The sequence below is a fragment of the Mustela nigripes genome, chromosome 1 (assembly GCF_022355385.1).
Source record: "Mustela nigripes isolate SB6536 chromosome 1, MUSNIG.SB6536, whole genome shotgun sequence".
Lineage (NCBI taxonomy): Eukaryota > Metazoa > Chordata > Mammalia > Carnivora > Mustelidae > Mustela > Mustela nigripes.
Genome location: NC_081557.1, coordinates 7,126,887 through 7,138,496, shown reverse-complemented (window position 1 = coordinate 7,138,496; position 11,610 = coordinate 7,126,887).

Below are 11,610 nucleotides of genomic sequence, written 5' to 3'. Positions count from 1 at the left end.
CCCCTAAAAACAACTTAAAAAAAGAGAGAAAAAAAGCAGACTTTTGTCCAAATATGGCAGAAGAGTCAGGCCGGCGGGAGGTGGGGGGACCAAAAACACATAGGTTTGTTCCTGGAAGAGTGGTTCATTCTTCCTGCTGAGAAAGTCTGTGTAGAAACAGCTTTTCTGTCAGGAGGAACAGATTTGGCCAACAGTGAGTTTTGTCAAATCAAGGTAAAGAACAGGGGAGGTCTGGTCCTCTGCAGTCTGGGGTGTCCAGCACCGGTCACAAGGGCATCCTCTGTACCCCGCGAATCCTCTCAAAGGGGAACGGCAGTGCACGCGGCCATAGTGCTTGGGTCCCAGCAACAGTTGCTGCGCTCCAGGGACCTCTGAAGGTATCCAGCGGCTGGGACAGGCCCAGCTTGGAGGTGACGCAGAGTGTCAGGGCCGCTCAAGATCTCTGCTTTCTGATCTCAGTGACAAGAGCCCAAGGCCCACGGATGGTGAGTGCCCGGCCTGGAGTCACTCAGGCCGAATAAGAAGCTGGGCCTTTGGAATCTTAACACGGCCCTCTCCACGCTCACATCTTGAAGTTGCAAGTTCAGGGTCGGGCCGGTGGCCACGCAGTGGGAGAGGGTTTCCAGAACCTTCTTTCCAAGTGCAGGCTGGGGTGAACTCTGCCTGTGAGCTCTGCAACCCCGGGGCCCCAGCCTGCAGGTTGAGCAGGGTGCTGTGGGTACAGAACCCGGTAGTGCTTTGCGGAGCCGAGCCCCAGAAACCTCTGAGCGCTTGGTGGTAGACACTTCGCCCACTGCTGGGCTTCCCAGCACCCCCATCCTGCGGGGGCCCCCAAGCCAGGAGCTGCTGCTGAGCCCAGAGCGCTATGTTAACTCTAACCCCCACCCCCCCGCAGGAAGGAAGAGGCTGAGGTTAGTGGGAGCCACGGAGGAGGTGAGGAGGCCATCGGCCACTTAGGAAGCTGCCAGGACTGGTGGGAAAGATTGGGACGTTCGGTCTCAGCAGTCGGAGGGGACACCTGAGGGGCTCAGATGTTGCTGCCCGAGGGGCCACAGCTGTAGCCCCACCCGTGTGAGTACAGGCCACTGCCCCACCTCAAGTCCCCTCCAGGCACGCTTCTCTGCTCCAGCAGAGACTCTCCCTCACCATAGCCTTGAGGCCCTGTTCCCCCATGGCATGGGGTGGGGGCTACCCTGCGCCCCACAGGCTGGGGGCTGGACAGCAATTCTGTGCCCAACACGGTGTTACACATGTCTACCCAGGCACAAGCCAGCTTCTCTGGGCTCTAGACCTGCCTCCCACCACCCACACCTCTGTGGGGGCCAGACACTGTGCCCAAAGCCACCCTCCGGGCCCGTCTGCTGACCTCCAGCTCCCTCCTCCTTCCTCCGCTCGGTCTCCCTGAAGTTGGGGTGGTCCGTGCAGCTGCCCCAGGTGACCTACTCTGCCAAGACTCAGTCTCTCAATTCCCTTTTGGCCTAGCTGGAACATTCCTCTGACCTGTGTCTTCTTCATCCTGCCCTAAGTACGGGCAACGAAAACAGGCCATCTGAAAAGGGACTGGGATCTGGGGAGATGAGAGGACCCAGGCCTGCAGAGACACAGGCTGGGACTCATCCAAGGGCAGGGGCGCAGCAGGACCCTTCCCAGAGCTGGCGTCGAACCCCTGTTTGCTATTCGGCTAGCCTGGCCTCCGGCCCCTTGGGTTCCAAGACCTCGCCCTGAGACCCCCCATCACTGTCTGCTAGTCATGATAGGCAGAATTCTGAGCTGTACCCAATGTTTCCCACTCTGGTGTACACACCGGCTATAGAGCCTGTGGTTGTGACTGTGATGGCTTTCCTCTGTGATAGGTCACGTTCAGTGGCACAGTTGACCTTATTCATTTATGGATTTATTTTAAAGATTTTATTTATTTATTTGAGAGAGAAAGAGAGAGCTTGTATGCACAAGAAGGGAGGAGGGACAGAAGGAGAGGGAAAGGCAGACTGGAGCTGGACGCGGGGCACGATCCCATGATCCAGCGATCGTGACCTGAGCCAAAGGCAGACCCTCAACCAACTGAGCCACCTAGGCGTCCCTGCAGTTGACTTTAGATAGGAGAGTCTCCCAGTGGCCTGACCTAATCACAGGAGCTCTTGAAAAGCACAGATATTCTGCCGCTGGTGGCAGAGGAAGGAAGTCAGAAATGCAAAGCACAAGAAGGAGTCAAGGGGCCAGTGTTGGCTTAAAGATGGAGCGTGGCCATGTGGAAGGAATGTATTGGCCTCTAGGAGCCGAGGCTGACAAGTGGCAAGGAAGCCCAGTCCCTGCGAAGGGATAACAAGAACAGGCACGGAGGGAGACTCCTTCCGCCCCCGAGCCTCCCGCTGAGAACTCAGCCAGGGTAGCCCCGGCATCAGCATCTGAGACTTGGGACTTCTGACCTGCAGAACCAGGAGCTAAAAAACATTTTTTTTAAAACACTCTATTTAAAAAAAAATTTCTTTTTTAGATTATTTATTTATTTATTTGTCAGAGAGAGAGCGAGCGAGAGCAAGCACAGGCAGAAAGAGTGGCAGGCAGAGTCAGAGGGAGAAGCAGGCTCCCTGCGGAGCAAGGAGCCCGGTGTGGGACTCCATCCCATGACGCTGGGATGATGACCTGAGCCGAAGGCAGCTGCTTAACCAACTGAGCCACCCAGGCGTCCCACTCAATTTTTAAAATTTTTTTAAAGATTTTATTCAGGGGCACCTGGGTGGCTCAGTGGGTTAAAGCCTCTGCCTTCAGCTCAGGTCATGATCTCCGGGTCCTGGGATTGAGCCCCACATCAGGCTCTCTGCTCATCGGGGAGCCTGCTTCCTCCTCTCTCTCTCTCTGCCTGCCTCTCTGCCTACCTGTGATCTCTGTCTGTCAAATAAATAAATAAAAATCTTTAAAAAAAAAGAAGAAGATTCTATTCATTAGTTGACAGAGAGAGACACAGCAAGAGAGAAAACAGAGGTGGGGGAGTGGAAGAGGGAGAGGGAGAGGGAGGAGCAGGCTCCCCGCGCAGGCCAATGCAGGGCTCGATCCCAAGACCCTGGGATCATGGCCTGAGCCCAAGGCAGGCACTTAAGACTGAGCCACCCAGACGCCCCATAAGTGGTTGTTTTAAGCCACTGAGCCGTGGTGGGTGTGTCTTTTGGTCAATGAACTATTTCTTCAATTGGCAACACCTGGCGGCCAATCGTGACAAAAAGAAAAGGAAAGACACTCACAGTGATCTTGGAGTCAGTAACTGATAAAGCAGATTGCAACACTGAACAGGGTGCTGCCTGGCTTGATACGCGCGCACGCATACACACACACACACACACACACACACACACACAAGGCTCCGAACAGAGATTTCCCTCCCCAGGAAACATCTGGAGACATTCTTGGAGGTCACAGCTTGGGGATCATTGCTGGCATCTGGCAGGCTGGAGTCAAGAATGTTGCTTACTGGGGTGCCTGGGTGGCTCAGTGGATTAAGCCTCTGCCTTCAGCTCAGGTCATGATCTCAGGGTCCTGGGATCAAGCCCCACATCAGGCTCGCTGCTCAGCAGGGAGCCTGCTTCCTCCTCTCTCTCTGCCTGCCTCTCTGCCTACTTGTGATCTCTCTCTCTCTCTCTCTCTCTCTATTTCTCTGTCAAATAGATAAAGAAAGAAAGAAAGAAACAAATCTTTAAAAAAATGTTGCTTACCATCCTACCACACACAGGACGGCCCCCAACAGAGAATTACCCAGCCCCAAATGTCCATAGAAGGTTGAGATCCCCCCCCCCCCAACTTGCACCCAGCCATTGTTAAGAAGCAGTGTAGCCTAAGGGCCAAGTGGAAGGTCAGGTTCCAGTTCTACCCACTGTGTGATCTTCAGCAAGACTTGAGGTCTCTGAGACCAGATGTCAGGAAAGCACCTACCTCTGGGGTAAAGGAGTTACTGTGCAGCGTGCACAGAAAAACAAAGTCAGCTAACTTGAGCGATCACAGGAAATGTCTACACCGCTACGCTTGCATCATAGGAGCTGGGGCAATTTTTGTTGACTTTTCTATATTGCCCAAACTTGATATAATGGACACATTTGATTTTCTTAATTGAGGGGAGAGGGAAAGCTGAGGGACAAAACAACTGGCCTGTACTTTAAAAAAATTTTTTTTAAAAAAGATTTTATTTATTTGACACAGAGAGATCACAAGTAATCAGAGAGGCACAGAGAGAGAGAGAGAGAGAAGCAGGCCCCCTGCTGAGCAGAGAGCCCGAGGCGGGGCTCGATCCCAGGACCCCAGGATCATGACCTGAGCTGAAGACAGAGGCTTAAGCCACTGAGCCAACCAGGCGCCCTGGCCTGTACTTAAAAAAAAAAAAAAAAGTGAGATCTTGAAAAACAAATCAAGGCTAAGGACAATTGCAGACTAAAGAAGGCTGAAGGGAGCTGGTAGCCACATGTGAGGTGTGATCTCTGATTATTGGGACAGCTGGTGACATTGGAAAGGGGATGGCAGGGGCGCCTGGTGGCCCAGGGGGTTAAGTGTCTGATTTCAGCGCAGGTCGTGATCGCAGGGTGGTGGGATAGAGCCCCCGCCCAGGCTCTAGCTGGGCAGAGTCTGCTTGGGATTCTCTCTCTCCCTCTGTCTCGGCCCCTCCCCCTGCTCCCAAACGCTCTCTCTCTCTCTCTCAAGTAAATGAATAAATAAAATCTTTTTTTAAAAAAGTAACAAAAAAATAAAGTGGATGGCATGTTCCATCACAGCACAGGATTGCTTCACTGTCTCCGGGCCTAAATTTGGGAACCATATCTCGGTTGTGTAAGAGATGTCATTGGGGGGGGGTACATGTTGAAATATTTAAGGGTGAAGGGTCATAACCTATGTAACCTTCTCTCAGATGGGTCCGAGGAAATTCCAGGGGTGTGAGAAAGAGAAAGAGAAACCAATTGTTGCAAAATGTTACTCTTATTGGTGAATCCAGGTGAAGGGTTCATTGGTAACTTTTGCTCATTGTACTTTTCTTGCAACTTTTTTGTTTTGGCAAAAACAAAATCAGGCCTGTAACTAGGTGCTCCTCCCCCGCCACCCCCTGGGGACCGGGCCAGTGTGAATTTGTTGCCCCCTGCCGGACACAGCCAAGCGAAGTCCATTTATAGTAAAAGGGAGAAACCGACTGTTTTTCCCTTGGTGCGATGGAGTGCCGCACCGCCCTGAACGCACGCTAGTGACCTCCGGGGACGGACGGACCGACGGCAGGGTTCCACTGGTATAATAAGCACACGACAACAGCGACAAATGCAGGCAAAACGAACACATATTGTTTTAGGCTGCATACATGGTGGGGGGGGTGGTGAACAGGGAAGGACAATGAAGCGATGATTGTAAAAGGCAGCACTGTGCTTACCTAGGGAGGGGTCACCTGGAAGGACACTTGGGGGGGGGGGGGAGCAGGCTCTGCAGCGCAGATATTTTCTTATATTTATTTATTTGAGAGAGAGAGTGTACGAGCGTGGGGGAAGGGGCAGAAGGAGAGGGAGAGAGAATTTTAAGCAGACTCCCTGCTGAGCGAGAACCACCCCCCTTCCCCTCCCCCGCCACCTTCCCCGCATTGATCCAAGGAACCTGGGATCATGACCTGTGCGGAGATCAAGAGTCAGAAGCTTAACCGACTGCGCCACCCAGGCACCCCAGAGATTTTCTTTTTTGAGTGATAGTTACACGGGGACTTACTTTATAATTACATAAATATACACTATACATTTATGTTTTATACATGAGTAGCAGCTGTAAAAGTGCCAGCAAGGAAGCCCCCCACTTTGTGCCAGGTGCGCCCTGAGTGCCTGGGACCCGCCACTGTGTTGAGGACACTAACTAACGGATTCTGGCCGCCGCCTCCTGGGAAGGCTGGGGAGGACTCCCTGCGGTGGGGAGGAGGGTGGGAGCGCCGAGCCCCGCCGGCTAGGGAGGGCCGCGGCGCAGTGCTCCCCCTGGTGGTGGCTGCGGGGAGTGAGGCTTGCAGAAGAACCGGCTCCCCTCCATCCTAACCCCCAGCCCCCTGCCTCCTTCTGTCTGCCTCTTTTCCCCTGTTAGTGCCTCCTCCTCCAGGGTCACCACCTATTCCTAGGATTCACCTCAGGAGAAGCTGGACTCGGACTCCCCTCTCAGGGAGACGTCCCTGGGGAAAGGCGCTGCACTCTGACCTTTGCTTCCCTCATTGGCTCTTGACTGTCAGAACAGTGAATTTGCATGCCCTCTCTGCACGCCTGTCCTTTCCCAAAAGTGTGGTGAAGTCTGGCCCTTACTGAGGGCCTCCCCGCTGCCCGCGCTGGCTGACCATGACCGTGGCTCCAGGGTCGGATGCCTGCCTCCCCCCAGGCATCTCCCTCCACTATCAGTCCCGCAGCTTGTGTTTATAAAGATACCACTCTGCGCCCGTCCCAGGTTACAGGAAACCAAAAGTCAGTGGCTGATAATGCCCGGGGTTCACAAGTTGGGCGGGAAATAGCTAGGCATTGGTGGTGGCTGTGATGCGGACCCTAACAGAACTCCCAGAACATGAATGGGACAGCGAGCAGCAGGGGTCCCAGAGGGCTCAGGAGGACGTGAGAGCAGGATCCAGGTGAGGTGAGATGGGCACAGGCCAGTGAAGAGGGAGGAGCCTGTCCGCGGCAGCTGGGTCTGCCTTGCTCGGGAGTTGGAATACGATCTGTGGGAGCCCGCAGAGGCTCTGTTGAGGCCAGTGGAGATGGACACTTAAGGCAGGGGACGTGGTGGGTGGATCTGGAACACTTACTGCGGGGGGGGGGGGTGGGGCAGGCTGGAGGAGTGAATCATGGACTTTGCCCTCAAAGAGTCTCAGACCAGAGCTGGGGTAAGATAAGTGCACAGAGCTCTCAACCCTGCATGAGTAAGACAAAGGGCTGGTGGGAGAGGCCCACAGCGCCCCAGGTGCTGTAGAGGGGAGCAGCTCCTGCAGTCACTGGAGGGACCTCTGAGCTAGATAGAGATGGGGGTCCAGGGAGCCGAAGCAGATAGGGCCCCCGCGAGCAAAGCCACCCTGGGAAAAGTGACTGTCGTAAGTGCCAAGAGAGGGTGCCTGGATGCTTGTCTGCTGCCTAGTCCGTGGAGAGAGAAGGTTCAACTACTCTGTGCCCATATTATTTAAAAAAAAAAATCTTATTTATGGGGTGCCTGGGTGGCTCAGTGGGTTAAAGCCCTGCCTTCGGCTCAGGTCATGATCTCAGGGTCCTGGGATCGAGCCCCGCATCAGGCTCTCTGCTCAGCGGGGAGCCTGCTTCCTCCTCTCTCTCTTTGCCTGCCTCTCTGCCTACTTGTGTTCTGTCTGTCAAATAAATAAATCTTTTAAAAAATAAAAATAAAAATTCTGTTTATTTATTTGATAGGGAGAGAGAGAGAGCGAGAGCATGAGAGAGCACAAGTAGGGGGAGCAGCAGAGGGAGAGGGAGCAGACTCCCCACTGAGCGGGGAGTTCGATGCGGAACTCTATCCCAGGACTTGGGATCATGACTCTGGGATCATGACCTGAGCCGAAGGCAGATGGTAACCGACTGAGCCACCCAGGCACCCCTGCTGTGTGGCTTCAGCAAGATGTGCCCCCTCTGAATCTGTGTCTTCACCTCTGGAACAGGCTCATGATGGCAGCTTTGCAAGGTCGTCGAGCTGACCCCAGGTGACGGACCTGCGCAAGCGCCCAGCGCGTGGAGAGGCACAAGAAATGGCTCCTGTTATTATGCAACTCGAACTTTATTCTTAGGTGTGTGTTTCCAGTTTTGAAAAGTGTATCTTTTAGCAGCAGAAGCCTTTTTATTTAAATGAGAATATCTCCAGAACTGCCTCGTATCAAAGCCAGGCAGGAGTGAGGCTGTGCGGGAAACTGGCGCAGGGGCTGGGTAAGCTGGCAGAGAGACTGGGTCTGAGTCCTAGTGGGTCTGGCCCCACTAGGGTCTACACCGCAGCTGGTGGCTGGAAGCGGGGAGCCTGTGGGGTTGGGGATCCGAGAGAGAGGAGGGGGGCAGCTCTGGGTCCTTGTCCTGGGGGGGGAGCTCCAACACAGACCGGGGTCCAGGGCCCTTGGGCTCTCTTGGCCACATGGGACATGGGTAGTGCTCCCTTGGGGTGCACGACAGAGGCTTAGGATCTGTTCAGACATTTATTGAGCACATACCTGGGCCTGGCCTGGGCTGGGAGCTGAGCTCCCAGGTGATGGGGTGGATAGAAACCCTGGGAGAGTCCAGTCCTCTAGGGAAGTGCAGGGTGCTAGGGGAGTTGGGATCAGGTGGGCTTCAGGAAGGCTTCCTGGAGGCAGCAAATTCATGGGCAGAGCTTGGAACAGTTAGTAAGGGTGAACCTGGCCAAAAAAGAAAGAAAGAAAGAAAGAAAGAAAGAAAGAAAGCAAGCTGGAAGGTATTCCAGGCAGAGGGAACAGCATGGGTAAGGCCCAGAGGCTTGCCGCAAACAGTCCATATGTAAGTGAGGACCTAAAGCAGTGAATCTCCCAGGAGGGGAAATGGAAAGGCAGGAAAAAGACAGGAGGGAGTTTGGCCCGAGTGTGCATTAGGGTAGCAAGTAAGTCATCATTGCCCTGGGGTACCCCAGCCCAACCCTTCCCCGCAGGTCCTGGCGGCTGGCATTGAGGCGAACATACCTGTGACCTATGGAATTGGCAGCCAGAGGGGAGATGAGAGCACTGGCTGTCAATTCATAGGTCAGAGCCCTGTGCACTCGGTCTCGGCAGCCTGCGGATGGCCCACCGCCCTTGGCCAATCTGGGCCTGGGAGCATGGCCTGGGAGGTCCCTGGTGGTCTGCTGGGCAGCAGCCGGTTCCCCTCCTCCATAGGTACTGGCCCCCGTCCCCGATAACAGCAGCCCCACTGGAACCAGTGGGCACTTCCACATGGAGTTGCTGTTACAGGGGGTGGGAGCCGACTGGAGGCCGGGGCCCCGCCTGGCTGGCAGCTCCCCCCCGGGCACAAGTCTAGGGGAGGATCTCGTGCCCACCTGTCGGGGCTGCCCAGGTCCTCATGACCACAGGCCCATGGTCTTTTTATTGAGGCTCCTTATCATCTGGGCCCACACCTGAAGGCCCCACACCAGCCCTCCTTCTCCGGGCGAAGTCCAGGCTCAGCCCCGGCGGGGCTCATAAAGCCGGGAGTGGCTCCGATTTACAGCTCCTGGGCAGCCTTTGCCCACTGGGCCACCCCCACACCCTCTGTCCCCAAGTTCCTTGCTTCCGCCTTTCTTTCCCAGCCAGCGCCGGGCCTCCACCCTCTGCCCTTTGCCTACCCTTCCTGCCACAGCCTCAGGGTGGACAGACAGTGAGGGACACCTGGGCATCTGTCAGTCTCCAGGGACCGCCGACTGCCCAGATTCCTGGGGATGGCCCCAGATGAGAAGCTGGAGGCAAGACTGAGAGGGGCGGGGGAGACAGAAAGTAGGAGAATGAGGCCGAGAGGCCAAGAGGGAGGCAGATGTGGAACAGGAGGGAACTAGAACGGAACAGAGCACAAAGGGACTGAGAAAGGCCAGGGGGAGGGAGAGGGAGAACAGGGAACGAAGAACGCTTAGCACCTCAGTGGCCTGAGAGCCAGCAGGGGTCTGGGAGCTGGGTGACCTTTGAGCATGTGGCTTAACCTCTCAGAGCCACTGCTGTTTCCTCACATGCAAATCAGGCCTTGTGAGGTCCCTCCCGCCCTCTGGCCCCCACTGTTGGGAAGCCACCCTCCCATCAAGCTCTGGTTCCATCCCTGCTGTGGGGAGTGAAGGGGGCTGCTTGCTGTGGTCCCTGAGCCAGACCAGGACCCCCAGGAGAGCAGACTTTTCTCCTGCAAGGTGTGTTCTCGCCCACCCTCCCACCCCCCCGACAGGATCTGGCCCGAGAGGTTTCAGTGACAGGTTCCAATGCCAGTCCTCCCCATCTAGGGGACATGTTGGAGAGAACCCAAAACTTCTAGAGAGAAGGGGGACCGGAGATTCTGAGCCTTGAGAGTGGACTTGGGCCATGCCCTCCTCTCCCGGCAGTGGAAACACCCAAAGAGGCAAAGGAAGCTGCCCAAGGTCACGGAGCCGGGCCTTGAGGTCCGTCCCGTCTGGCGACTTCGCTGAAGTGGCCTCCTTCCCCTTGGGATGCAGTCAAGGTAGGATGGGGGGTGCCCGGGCAAGAGTCCGTTGCCTGGGCGGACAGGCCTGTGAATGAAGACACCATAGCGGGTGACACTGCCCACCCGCCAAAGCCCAGAAGGGCCTCCCGAAGACACCCAGGCAAGGCCAAGCGCCAGGCTTGGTGGAGGCAGTAGCGGTGGCCCCCCAAGCGCAAGTCCTGACCCCCTCATCTCACAGGTGGAAATGGAGGCCCAGGGCCAGAAGGGACTTGCTTAGGTCACCCAGCAGCTGCCTTGGCCCTTCCCTTTTTTCCTCAGAAGGGTTGGGTCCCTTGCAGCAGTGGCAGGGCCCAGGAGAGCCCTGGGGCCAAGGGGGGCTGTAGGGGTCTGACGGCCTGGGGCAGGCTCTTACCTGGGTGCCTGGCTGGCCCTCGGGGCGCGAGGAGGAAGTGGGGACGCCCTGGGCCCTGTGCCTTTTGAGCCGTTGGCCCAGCCCCTGGCGATGGTTAATGATTACCCTGCTGTCTGTCCATACGGAGGGCAAGTGTGGTTCGAAGGGCATGGAAGCCTGGACTGTGCCCAGGCAGGGTGGGGCACTTCTAGGAAGCATCAGGCTGGGCCCCCATCCATCCCTTCTGGGGCATCAGACCCCCTCCCCCTCATTTCGGCTTACCGGCCCAGTGACCATGGACAGAACTTCTGCGCTATTCATTTGGTGCCAACACAAAGGGGACAGCAAGGACCCAGAGGGGACTGGGGGGACCTTTGCTCACCCAAGAGGTCTGCAGATAGCAAGTGAGGGTTCTCTAAGTCTGTGCCTCTTAACCTGAGCCTCAGTTTCCCCACAGGCCCACCTGCTTCCGTGCAGTGCTCGTGGGGAACCGTGGTGGGGTATGATCAGATTAGCTCCTTCTTGTTCGGAAGCAACAAGGTATGTGTGGGGGGCGGGGGGGGCGGTTTACGATGGGCATTTTCCCTACACCATGTCAGTCTCTGTGCGAAACTGACCCTGCTGGTTGCTGGTTAGGGATTACCAGGAGGGACCCGAAACTCAGAGACCAAGGGCACAGCCTCAGAATACATGGTCAGGGTCTGAACCTTCTTGGGGTACCCCACAGCCTGACCCTTTGCTCCGGCTCAAGTGTCCTCCCAGCTGTCCCCTCACCCAGGCCCTAGGTAAGGCTGGATCCTGGGCTCTTGCAGGGCTGGAGGCAAGAAACATGGTCTGGGTGAGGCGAGCGCCAGGCCGCCTCTTTCCCGCTGCCCTGGGCTCCTGCCACACAGAAGCAGGGCCCATGGCGAGGAGCACAGTGCAGGGACAGTCGGGGGAAGGACTGTGGGGGCGGACAGTCGCTGGGGCCAGTTTGAACCTGCTGGGGAGGTGTGGTGACCCCTGCTGGTAACAGGGGAGGTCCTGGGGCAAAGGTGGGGATCTGGGTATGGGCCAAGGTCAAGGCTAAGGCTGAGGCTGGGGCAGCGCAGGCACACAGGACAAGGGGGC